At 47.2% G+C, this 13,033-nt stretch overlaps 1 long non-coding RNA gene across 1 annotated transcript in view; it reads right to left on the reverse strand.

The window, feature by feature from the left end:
• LOC111969624 (uncharacterized) overlaps window positions 1–13,033 on the reverse strand; it is a 24,206-nt gene that overhangs the window by 4,126 nt on the left and 7,047 nt on the right. The gene's annotated exons all lie outside the window — the stretch shown is intronic.

Consider the following 13,033-nt stretch of genomic DNA (forward strand, 5'->3'; position numbering starts at 1 on the left):
ATAGATAGATAGATAGATAGATAGATAGATATAGATAGCATAGATAGATAGATAGATAGGATAGATAGATGAGATAGATAGATAGTAGATAGATTAGATAACTAGATAGTCAAATAGATAGAATAGATAGATATTTAGATCAGAGATAGATCGAAGAGGAGAAGAGAAATGAGAGAAATTGGGCCAGAATATTTCCTCATTATTACACAAACTCCATCCATTACTAGAGGAGTGACCATTGGCTTCAACAAACTTCTACTTCTGCGTTTGGTTTTCATCTTCTTCATTTCCTGTTTCCCCTGTCACCGTTGATATGATACAGATTACTACAGTAAGAAGTGGTCATATTATGTCGAGTTAGTGACATCCATTCTTCCATTCAAAACAGTAAAGAGCAGCCATCTTCTTAATTTATATCTTGATCTACACTGAGTTGTACAAAAATTAGAACCTGCTCTTTCCATGACATAGATTGACCAGGTGAATCAAGGTGGAAAGCTATAATCCCTTATTGATGTCACCTGTTAAATCCACTTCCAATCAGCGTAGATGAAGGGGAGGAGCACAGCGTTAAAAGAATGATTTTTAAGGGACCTCGAGGCAATTTGAGACATGGATTGTGTAATTTGTGCAATTCAGAGGGTTGAATGGGCAAGACAAAAGATTGAAGTGCCTTTGAATGGGGCGTGGTAGTAGGTACCAGGCGCACCGGTTTGAGTGTGTCAAGAACTGCAATGCTGCTGGGTTTTTCACACTCAACAGTTTCCCGTGTTTATCAAGAATGGTCCACCACCCAACGAACATCCAGCCAACTTGACACAACTGTGGGAAGCATTGGAGTCAACATGGGCGGGCATCTCTGTGGAACACTTTCAACACCTTGTACTCCATGCCCGACGAATTGAGGCTGTTCTGAGGGTTAAAGGGAGGGTGCAACTCAATATTAGGAAGTGTTCCTAATGTTTTGTACACTCAGTGTATATTGCAGTTAGCATCCTCGCTTTACATAAGTCAAGATAGTAGAGCAACAAGACATTGCTAGTGGCTTTCAGGCATCCAAGGATGACTGCCTGCCTGCCTGCCTCCTGCTGCCTGCCTGCGTGCCTGCGCCGTGCCTGCCTGCCGCCTGCCTGCCTGCCTGCGTGCCTGCCTGCCTGCCTGCCGTGCGTGCCCTGCCTGCCTGCCTGCCTGCTGCGTGCCTGCCCTGCCGGTGCCTGCCTGCCTGCCTGCGTGCCCTGCCTGCCTGCCTGCCTGCCTGCCTGCCTGCGTGCCTGCCTGCCCTGCGTCCTGCCTGCCTGCCTGCGTGCCTGGCCTGCCTGCCTGCCTGCCCTGCCCTGCCTGCCTGCATGCCTGCCTGCGTGCTGCCTGCCGTGCCTGCCTGCCTGCCTGCCTGTGCCTGCCTGCCTGCCTGCCTGCCTGCGTGGCCTGCCTGCGTGCCTGCCTGCCTGCCTGCCTGCCTGGTGCCTGCCTGCCCTGGCCTCTGCCTGCCTGCCTGCCTGCCTGCGTGCCTGCCTGCCTGCCTGCCTGCGCGTGCCTGCCTGCCTGCCTGCCTGCCGTGCCTGCCTGCCTGCGTGCCTGCCTGCCTGCCTGCGTGTAGCACGCCGCCGGGGTGGGGGTACTCCATGTTTATGTGCCTGTGGGCTCCTCCTCTCTGATCTGCTGGAGTTTTCTCTACGCAACGGGACTCTCAACCCACGGCCTCCATAAAGCCTGTAGCTATGTATGCTACGTATGTTTGTGGTGGTTGTCTGTCTGCATTTATGTATTGTCCCCCTCTATGTCTGTGTGTTTGTCTGTCTGCCTGTCCTACAATTAGGCTTCTAAGCGACCCCATTGAAGATAAAGCCCGTTGTTAAATACATTCTGGAATATGAATGTCATTCTCTTCAAGGTGATCGTATCCTGAATAAGTACACAAAAGGTAGAAATATGTAATATCCTTCTTTTTGTCCTATTATTGGGTGTTATTCTAAAGACTGGCTATTATTGTAGTGAACTCTGTCCCTAAATAAGACCACATTTGGTTGGTCCAGACCAGGGCAAATCTGAAAACAATCATAGAGTTTGGACATCAAGTACGGCCACACAGTAGAAGCAAAGTGCAAGTAGAGTACAGTAACGTAGATATGTCACGTTATTAAGGAGAGTACAGTTACAATATACTTGTACTTACTCTAGTGCTTGCTTTTACCTGCACTGTTACTGAAAACTCTACTGTACTTTTCTTCACTGCTACTGTTCTCTACTGTGCGATCCACTGTACTGTTCTCTACTGTGCTCCACTGTACTTTCTCTACTGTGGCTCCACTGTACTGTTCTCTACTGTGCTCCACTGTTACTGTTCTCATACTGTGCTCCACATGACTGTGGCTGTGGCAACTTGTGAAACATAGAAGCGGAGAAGCAGTTAAGCAGGGAAACGCAACTGTGGTTCCTGTGACTATCTATGATTTCCCATTGTAGCCAATACAACTTGCAGTAATTCCCGTTATCCGATTTAGGTAACAGAATTATGACGTTTAAACCACTTAAGAATTCAGAACAACACTAATAATTGGTAAGGTCTAACCACTATTTGTACTTTTCCCCTTGTTCACGGCCCTGACTTAGTTTATATTTATGTTTTTCTTTATTTTTTGGTTTTAGGTCAGGGCGTGACAAGGGTGATTTGTTTAGTTATTTGTTAATGTCCTAGGGGTTTTAGTCCTTGTCAGTAGGGTTTTGTTATCTATGTGGGATTTTGTATGTCATAGGGGTTGTAAGTTTATGGTGGCCTGAAATTGGTCACAATCAGAGACAGCTGTTTCTCGTTGTCTTCTGATTGGGGAGCCTATTTAGGTTGCCATCTTTCTCCATGTTGGTTTTGTGGGTAGTTGAATTCTATTTTATGTGATACCTGACAGAACTGTTGCGTTTTTGTTCGCTTTAGTTTTTTGTGTTCAGATGTTTCAGGTTAATAAACATCATGAACACGTTACCACGCTGTGCTTTGGTTCTAATCCCTTCTTTCTCAGAGCGAAATCGTTAAAGAACTACCCACCCCAACGGACCAAGCAGCGTGGTATGGAGGAGCCAGAGGGTTCAGGACTCCTGGACTTGGGAGGAGATATTGGACGGTAAGGGACCCTGAGACAGGCTGGGGGAATATCGCTGCCGAAAGAAGAGCTGGAGCGGCGATATGAGGCAAGGCAGCGTAGCAGGCACGAGAGGCAGCCCCCAAAATTCTTTTTTGGGGGGGGCACAGGGGAGATTGGCCGGAGTCAGGCGATGAGACCTGAGCCACTCCCGTGCTTTACCGGAAGCAAGCGTAGTACTGGTCAGGCAGCCGTGTTATGCCGATGACCGCACGGTGTCGCCTAGTGCGTGCTCATAGCCCGGAGCGCTATAGGCCAGCCCTGCCCCGCAAGTGCCATGTATGCGAGAGTAGGCATCCAGCCAGGGCGGATTGTGGGCCAGCTCAGCGTGTTTGGTCTCCGGTGCGCCGTTTTTCGGCCGACAGGGTATCCTGCGCCGGCTCTGCGTACTGTGTCTCCGGGTTGCGCTGGGAGGGTGCTGTTCGTCCTATGCCTGCGCGTCCGCCCGTGCCGGGCGGAAAGTGGGCATTGAAGCCTAATGGAAGAGGTGCGAGCGGTAAGCCACCAAGAATCTCCAGTGCTCCCCCCACAGCCCGGTTCGCACCTGTGCCTGCACTCTGGAGAGGCCGGGCCTAAGTGGGCCATTCAAGCCTGGAGGAGTGGTGCCAAGGCGCGCACCAGAGCTCGCAAGTGCTCCCCCACAGCCCGGGTTCAATCCGGTGCCTTCCTCTACGCACCAGGCCTCCCTGTAGTCCTCACCAGCCTGGTGGGCCCGTGGCAGCCGCCACGCACCAAGGCTGTCCTTCTTGCGTCTCCTCCTCCAAGAGTCTTCCTCCAGTCCGGACCCTCCAGAGTCTTCTCGCAGTCCGGACCCTCAGGAGTAATTCATCCAGTCCGGACCCTCCAGAGTTCTTCCTCCAGTCCGGACCCCTTCCAGAGTCTTCCTCCTGTCCGCGGAGCAGCCAAGAGTCTTCCTCCTGTCGCGGAGCCGCCAGAGTCTTCCGTCTGTCCGGAGCCCGCCAGAGTCTTCCTCCTGTCCGGAGCGCCAGAGTCTTCCTCCTGTCCCGGAGCCGCCAGAGTCGCCCTCCTGTCCGGGGCCCGCTGCAAGGGTCCCCAAGTCCGGGTCGGCGGTGAGGGGTCCCCAGTCCGGGGTCGGCGCGAGGGTCCCTGCTCCAGAAGGCGCCAACCGAGTGGGCCAAGACTAAGGTGGAGCGGGGTCCACGTCCCGCGCCAGAGCCGGCACTGCAGGATAGATGCCACCCAGACCCTCCCCTATATTTTTAGGTTTTGGGGGGGGCACTGTCACGCCCCCTGAACTTTAGTTTATAATTTGTTTTCTTTAAAATTTTTTTGGTTAGGTCAGGGTGTCACAAGTGTGTTTGTTTAGTTTTGTAATTGTCTAGGGTTTAATATTGATCCTTGTATTGGTCTTCTAAGGTTTTATGTTGGCCTTGAAATTGGTTCCCAATCAGAGACAGCTGTTTCTCGTTGTCTCTGATTGGGGAACCTATTTAAAGGTTTGCCATTTACCATGTTGGTTTTGTGGTAAGTTTTCTGTTTTTGTGTGATTAACTGGGACAGAACTGTTGCAATTTTGTTCCACCTTTGTTTTTTGTTTCAAGTGTTCAGGTTGTAATAAACATGCATGAACACGTAAACCACGCTGCGCTTTGGTCTATCCTTCTTCCTCAGGACGAACATCGTGACAACTTCTGTGAGTGTCCCACAAAGATATGTAAGGTTTTTGGTACAGAATCACAAGACAACATATCTTAAACTTACAGCAGGCAAATTATTTCTCCAAAACTAAAATTACAGTGGTTTGATATTAGTTGGCAGGGGTCCTTTACTTCAACATTGTGTTTTTAGGTATTTCTAATACTTCTATAATACAAAAGTATGTGGATATCTTTTCAAACAATAATCAAATTTATTTGCCATATGCGCCGAATAGAACAGGTGTAGACCTTACAGTTGAAATGCTTAATTACAAGGCCTTAACCAACAATGCAGTTCAAGAAATAGGTTAAGAAATATTTTTAACTAAATAAACTAAAGTAAAAAGTAACAAAATAACAATAACAAGGCTATATAACAGGGGGTAAACATACCCAAGGTCATGTGCGGGGGTACAGGTTAGTCGAAGATCAATTGTACATGTAGGTAGGGGTAAAGTGACTATGCTTAGGAGCTTGGCCAGTAATGTACTGGAGCCGACGCACTACCTGCTGTAGTGCCTTATGGGTCGGATGCCGCAGCAGTTGCCATACAAGGCGGTGATGCAACCGGTCCAAGAATGTTTCGATGGTGGCAGCTGTTTAAACTTTTTGACGTTCTGGGGACCCATGCCAAAATCTTTTCAGTTTCCTGAGGGGGGAAAAAGATGTTGTCCGTTCCCTCTTCACGACTGTAATTGGTGTGTTTGGACCATGATAGTTTGTTGGGGATGTGGACACCAAGGAACTTGAAAAACTCTTGTGACCAATGTGAGTTCTACGGGGCGGTAATTTAGGCAGGTTACCTTCGCTTCTTGGCAACAGGGACATGGGTGGTTTCTGCTTGACATGGTAGGTATTACGTACTCAGTCTGGAAGAGGTTGAAAATGTCAGTGAAAAAACACTTTACAGTTGTTCCGCGCAATGCTCTGAGTACTCGTTCCTGGTAATCCGTGTGCCGGGCCTTTTTGAAAGTTGACCTGTTTAAAAGGTCTTGCTCACAGAGTGGTGATCAACACAGTCGTCCGGAACAGCTGGTTTGCAACCTCCATACAGGCATTTAAGCGTTGTCTGGTGGCTCGCGTCACTGGTTTCCCTTGTTGTCCGTAATAGTTTGCAAGCCCTGCCCGACGAGTGTCCAGAGCCGGTGTAGTAGGATTCAATCTTAGTCTTGTATTGATGCTTTTGCATGTTTTGTGGGTTCGTCTGAGGGCATAGCGGGAATTTTTTTATAAGCGTCGCGGATTAGTCTTCCTGCTCCTTGAAGCGGCAGCTCTAGCTTAGCTCGGTGTGGATGTTGCCTGTAATCCATGGATCTGGTTGGGATATGTATGAAATGGTCACTGTGGGGACAACATCGTTGAGCACTTTATTGAACAAAGCCGGTGGACTTGAGGTTGGGTTATACAGCTTATCATGAGTTACCTGCCATGCGAAGCAATAAATTGAGACTTCTTTATTATTAGAAACATCGCGCACTAGCTGTTATTGACAAATAGACACACACCACCAACACCCTCGTCTTACCAAGATGTAGTTGTTCTGTCCTGCCGATGCACGGGAAAACCGAGCCAAGTGTACAGTATATTATCCGTGTGTCGTTTCAGCCACGACTTTGGTGATAACATAAAGGATACTACAGTTTTTAATGTCCCGTAGTTAGGATCATCTCGAACGGAGATCATCCAGTTTAAATCTCCAAGTGATTGCACTTTGGGCCCTTAGAACGGATGGTAGAAGCGGGTAACCCCACTTGCCGACGAATTCTCGCAAGCACCGCCTGATTCTCCGCCGCTGTAATTTGCGTCTTTTCTTCACGCGAATGACAGAATTGGGCCTTGGAGAATCCGGAACATATTCCAGTCTGTGCTAGCAAACAGTCCTGTAGCGTTTAGAATACACATCATCTGACCGACTTCCGTTATTGAGCGAGTCAGCTGGTCTTCCTGCTTTAGTTTTTTGCCTTGTAAGCAGGAATCAGGAGAATACAGTATAATTATGGTCAGACTTTGCCAAATGGAGGTGGAGGAGAGCTTGTAAGCGTCTCTGTGTGTGGAGTAAAGGTGGTCTAGAGTTCTTTTTCCTCTGGTTGCAACGTGACACTGCTGGTAAAAATGAGAGTAAAAAGTTAAGTTTGCCTGCATTAAAGTCTCCGACGCACTAGGAGCGCAAGCTTTCTGGATGAGCATTTTCCTTGTTTGCTTATGGCCTTTTAACAGCTCGTTGGTGCTATTTTAGTGCAGCAATCGGTTTTTGAGCCCATAAAACGGCAACCATCCCTGGCACGATTATTAAATTCAATTAGTGGATTCTTCAATTTCAGCCACAGCTGTTGCTGACAGGCGTATAAAATCAAGCACATAGCCATGCAATCTCCATAGACAAACATTGGCCAGTAAGAATGGCATTACTCAGTGAACTTCAATGTGGCACCGTCATAGGAATGCCCACCTTTCCAAACATGTCAGTTCGTCAAATTTCTTCCCCGCTAAGCTTGCCACCGGTCAACTGTAAATGCTGTTTATTGTGAGTGGGAAACGGTTTAGGAGCAAAAACATCTCAGCCGCAAAGTGGTAGGCCACAGAAGCTCACAGAATGGGACACCGAGTGCTGAAGAAGCATAGCGCGTAAACATTTCTGTCCTCAGTTGAACATTCTTACTGAGTTCTAAACTGCCTCTGGAAGCAAACAATCAGCCCAAGTATGTTCGTCGGCAGCTCATGAAATGGGTTTCCATGGCCAAGCAGCCGGGACACAAAACAATTTACCATGGCGCAATGCTAAGCATCGGCTGGATGGTGGTAAAGCTTGCCGCCATTGACTCTGAAGCGTGGAAATGCGTTCTCTGGAGTGATGAATCACAGCTTCCCCCATTTGCAGTCCCGACGAACTAATCTGGGTTTGGCGGATGAAGGAGAAACGCTACCTGCCCGAAATGCATAGTGCCACTGTAAAGTTTGGCGGAGGAGGAAATAATGGTCTGGGCTGTTTTTTCATGGTTCAGGTTTTAGGCCCCGTAGTTCTTAGTGGAGGGAAATCTTAAACGCTACAGCATACAATTGACATTCTAAACAATTCTGTGCTCAATTTTGATGCAACAGTTTGGGAAAGGCCCTTTCCTGTTTCAGCATGACAATGCTCCATGCAAAAAGCAAGGTCATTCACAAATTATTTGTCAGATTGGGTTGTGGAAGAACTTGACTGGCCCTACAAAGAGCCCTGCTCAACCCGCATCGAACACGCGTTGGGATGAATTGGATTGCAGAGACTGCGAAGCCGGCCTATTGCATCAGGCCCGACCTCACTAATGCTCTTGTGGCTGAATGGAATCAAGTCTCGCGCGCAATGTTCCAACATCAGTGGAAAAAGCCTTCCCAGAAGAGTGGAGGGCTGTTATACGCAGCAAAGGGGGCAAAAACTCCAATTTAATGCCCATGATTTTGGAATGAGATGTTTCGATGAGCAGGGTGCCCAAATACTTTTGGTCATGTAGTGGAAACCTTTTTAAGACTTTTTTGGTACATGTTGTTCAAGTTTTTTCTTTGTATTATATTTACCGAGATCTAATGTGTTATATTCCTACATGAATTTAAACATTTCTACAAACTTCAAGTGTTTCCTTTAAAAGGTTATCGAAAGAATATCAAAGAATATCCTTGTATGTCATTTTAGGCAAAATTGGCAAAAAAAGGAGTCAAAGACCCCTTTTCCATCTGTTTGACCAGAAATCAAAGCATTGCTTAGTCCTAATCTTTAGAATGGAAAATTGGTTGAAAAATGTATATGCAATATATATATATTATAGGCTCTTAGCTTTGATTGACACCCAATTTGAACAATGCTTCCATAAACTTCACATGTTGGTGCGATGGGTCCTTTTACATGGAAATGCAGTAAGCAATATACATCATCATATCAAAGCAAGGCGTCCTTATCAACATCAGGCTAAATTTACATCCAAAAATGACAGTTGTCTCTTCCTAATGCAATGTGGACATTCCTCATGGAGACTAAAATTGGGAAACTTTTAGAATGTTCTTATTTGTTATAGAACCCTGTTTATAAATGATGATGATGTCATATTAATTAAGTCTGCCTTTAAATTCACTATAATTTCTTAAATAACATTCAATGTAAAGGTATGACATGTTCAAACATGCAAATATTTGTTGTCTCTAATTCAAATGGACTTGGATCTAATTCGTCCAGGCATCAGTAATGAAGGGGGAGTTGAGTGGATGAAGATCACAGCTTAAAGTGCAAGGTTGAGAGACAGAATACTATGAACGCAACAAAAGACACTGAGTATACCAACATTAGGAAGCACCTTCCTAATATTGAGTTGCCCGCCGCCTTTTGCCCCCATTCTTGATACAACAGGAAACTGGTTGGAATGTGAAAACCAGCAGCATTGCAGTTTTCTTGACACAAACCAGTGCACCTGGCACTACTCCATCCCCGTTCATAGGCACTTCCATTTTATGTCTTTTGCCCATTTCACCCTCTGAATGGCAAATATACACAATCCAATGTCTCAATTGTCTAAAGGGGTTAAATATCCTCATTTACCCTGTCTTCTCCCTCGCCTCAATCTACAGTGAGTTAAATTGTGGATTTAAACGAAGCGGACATCATAAAGGGATAAGAGCTTTTATCTGGATTTACCCTGGTCAGTCTATGTCATAAAAGAGCAGGTGTTTCCTTAGTTTTTGTACACTCAGTGTATATCCCACAGGATATACAATGATGCTGAGCTAGAATCAAAATCGCTTTATTGGCAACATTCCTCTCCCAACCCAGCCACAAGTATGCAAAGTATGCTGATGCACAAACACAAACAACACAATGCTTATCTTTCTTTCGTGACACACTACTATGAATAGTAGCAGAAGATAGATAGATAGATAGATAGATAGATAGATAGATAGATAGATAGATAGATAGATAGATAGATAGATAGATAGATAGATAGATAGATAGATAGGATGAAGAGAAGAAAGAATGAGAAATTGGGCAGAATATTCCTATTATTACAAACTCCATCCATACTAGAGGAGTGACCATTGGCTTCAACAACTTCTACTTCTGCTTTGTTTTCATCTCTTCATTTCCCTGTTTCCCTGGTCACCGTTGCTATGATACAGACTTACTACAGTAAGAAGTGGTCATATTATGGTCGAGTTAGTGACATCCATTCTTCCATTCAAACAGTAAGAGCAGCCATCTTCTAATTTATATCTTGATCTACACTGAGTGTACAAAACATTAGGAACCTGCTCTTTCCATGACATAGATTGACCAGGTGAATCAAGGTGAAAGCTATAATCCCTTATTGATGTCACCTGTTAAATCCACTTCAATCAGCGTAGATGAAGGGGAGGAGACAGGTTAAAGAATGATTTTTAAGCCTCGAGGCAATTGAGACATGGATTGTGTATTTGTGCAATTCAGAGGGTGAATGGGCAAGACAAAAGATTGAAGTGCCTTTGAATGGGGCGTGGTAGTAGGTACCAGGCGCACCGGTTTGAGTGTGTCAAGAACTGCAATGCTGCTGGGTTTTTCACACTCAACAGTTTCCCGTGTTTATCAAGAATGGTCCACCACCCAACGAACATCCAGCCAACTTGACACAACTGTGGGAAGCATTGGAGTCAACATGGGCGGGCATCTCTGTGGAACACTTTCAACACCTTGTACTCCATGCCCGACGAATTGAGGCTGTTCTGAGGGTTAAAGGGAGGGTGCAACTCAATATTAGGAAGGTGTTCCTAATGTTTTGTACACTCAGTGTATATTGCAGTAGCATCCTCGCTTTACATAAGTCAGATAGTAGAGCAACAAGACATTGCTAGTGGCTTTCAGGCATCCAAGGATGAGCCTGCCTGCCTGCCTGCCTGCCTGCCTGCCTGCCTGCGTGCCTGCGTGCCTGCCTGCCTGCCTGCCTGCCTGCCCGTGCTGCGCTCCCTGCGTGCGCTTCGTCGGCCTGCTGCCTGCCTGCCTGCCTGCCTGCCTGCGTGCCTGCCTGCCTGCCTGCGTGCGCGCCTGCCTGCCTGCCCTGCGTGCCTGCCCTGCCTGCCTGCCTGCCTGCCTGCCCTGCCTGGCCTGCCTCTGCCTGCCTGCTGCCTGCCTGCATGCCTGCCTGCGTGCCTGCCTGCGTGCCTGCCTGCCTGCCTGCCTTGCCTCTGCCTGCCTGCCTGCCTGCCTGCCTGCCTGCCGTGCGCTGGCCTTGCCTGCGTTGCCTGCCTGCCCTGCCGTGCCTGCCTGCGTGCCTGCCTGCCTCTGCCTTGCTGCCTGGCCTGCCTGCGTGCCTGCCTGGCCTGCCTGCCTGCCGCGTGCCTGCCTGCCTGCCTGCCTGCCGTGCCTGCCTGCCTGCGCTGCCTGCCTGCCTGCCTGCGTGTAGCGAGGTGGGGTACTCCATGTTTATGTGCCTGTGGGCTCCTCCTCTCTGATCTGCTGGAGTTTTCTCTACGCAACGGACTCTCAACCCACGGCCTCCATAAAGCCTGTAGCTTATGTATGCTACGTATGTTTGTGGTGTGTCTGTCTGCATTTATGTATTGTCCCCCTCTATGTCTGTGTGTTTGTCTGTCTGCCTGTCCTACAATTAGGCTTCTAAGCGACCCCATTGAAGATAAATGCCCGTTTGTAAAATACATTCTGGAATATGAATGTCATTCTCTTCAAGGTGATGCTATCCTGAATAAGTACACAAAAGGTAGAAATATGTAATATCCCTTCTTTTTGTCCATTATTGGGTGTTATTCTAAAGACTGGCTATATTGTAGTGAACTCTGTCCCTAAATAAGACCACATTTGGTTGGTCCAGACCAGGGCAAATCTGAAAACAATCATAGGATTTGGACATCACAGTTACGGCACCACAGTAGAAGCAAAGTGCAAGTAGGGTACAGTACAGTAGATATGTCACGTTATTTTAAGGAGAGTACAGTACAATATACTTGTACTTACCTAGTGCTGCTTTACTGCACTGTACTGAAAACTCTACTGTACTTTTCTTCACTTGTACATGTTCTCTACTGTGCTCCACTGTACTGTTCTCTACTGTGCTCCACTGTACTGTTCTCTACTGTGCTCCACTGTACTGTTCTCTACTGTGCTCCACTGTACTGTGCTGTGCAAACTTGTGAAACATAGAAGGGAGAACAGTAGCAGGGGAACCAACTGTGGTTTGTGACTATTATGATTTCCCATTGTAGCCAATACAATTGCAGTAATTCCGTTACCGATTTGGTAACAGAATTATGAGTTTTAACCACTTAAGAATTCAGAAACAAACACTAACTAATTGGTAGGTCTACCACTATTTGTTACTTCTGTCACGCCCTGACTTTAGTTATATTTGTTTTCTTTATTTTTTGGTTAGGTCAGGGTGTGACAAGGGTGGTTTGTTTAGTTTTTGTATTGTCTAGGGGTTTTAGTCTTGTCTAGGGTTTTTGTTATCTATGGGGATTTTGTATGGTCTAGGGGTTTGTAAGTTTATGGTGGCCTGAATTGGTTCACAATCAGAGACAGCTGTTTCTCGTTGTCTCTGATTGGGGAGCCTATTTAGGTTGCCATTTTCCATGTTGGTTTTGTGGGTAGTTGTATTCTATTTTATGTGATTACCTGACAGAACTGTTGCGTTTTGTTCCGCTTTAGTTTTTTGTGTTCAGTGTTCAGGTTATAATAAACATCATGAACACGTACCACGCTGTGCTTTGGTCTAATCCTTCTTTCTCAGACGAACATCGTTAAAGAACTACCCACCACCAACGGACCAAGCAGCGTGGTATGGAGGAGCAGAGGGTTCAGGACTCCTGGACTTGGGAGGAGATATTGGACGGTAAGGGACCCTGGAGACAGGCTGGGGAATATCGCTGCCCGAAAGAAGAGCTGGAGGCGGCGATATGAGGCAAGGCAGCGTAGCAGGCACGAGAGGCAGCCCCCAAATTCTTTTTTGGGGGGGCACACGGGGAGATTGGCGGAGTCAGGCGATAGACCTGAGCCAACTCCCCGTGCTTACCGGAAGCAGCGTAGTACTGGTCAGGCACCGTGTTATGCGATGAACCGCACGGTGTCGCCAGTGCGTGCTCATAGCCCGGAGCGCTATAGGCCAGCCCCCCGCAAGTGCCATGCGAGAGTAGGCATCCAGCCAGGGCGGATTGTGCCAGCTCAGCGTGTTTGGTCTCCGGTGCGCCGTTTCGGCCCAGGGTATCCTGCGCCGGCTCTGCGTACTGTGTCTC

This window comes from Salvelinus sp. IW2-2015, linkage group LG11, assembly GCF_002910315.2.
Source record: "Salvelinus sp. IW2-2015 linkage group LG11, ASM291031v2, whole genome shotgun sequence".
Taxonomy (NCBI): domain Eukaryota; kingdom Metazoa; phylum Chordata; class Actinopteri; order Salmoniformes; family Salmonidae; genus Salvelinus; species Salvelinus sp. IW2-2015.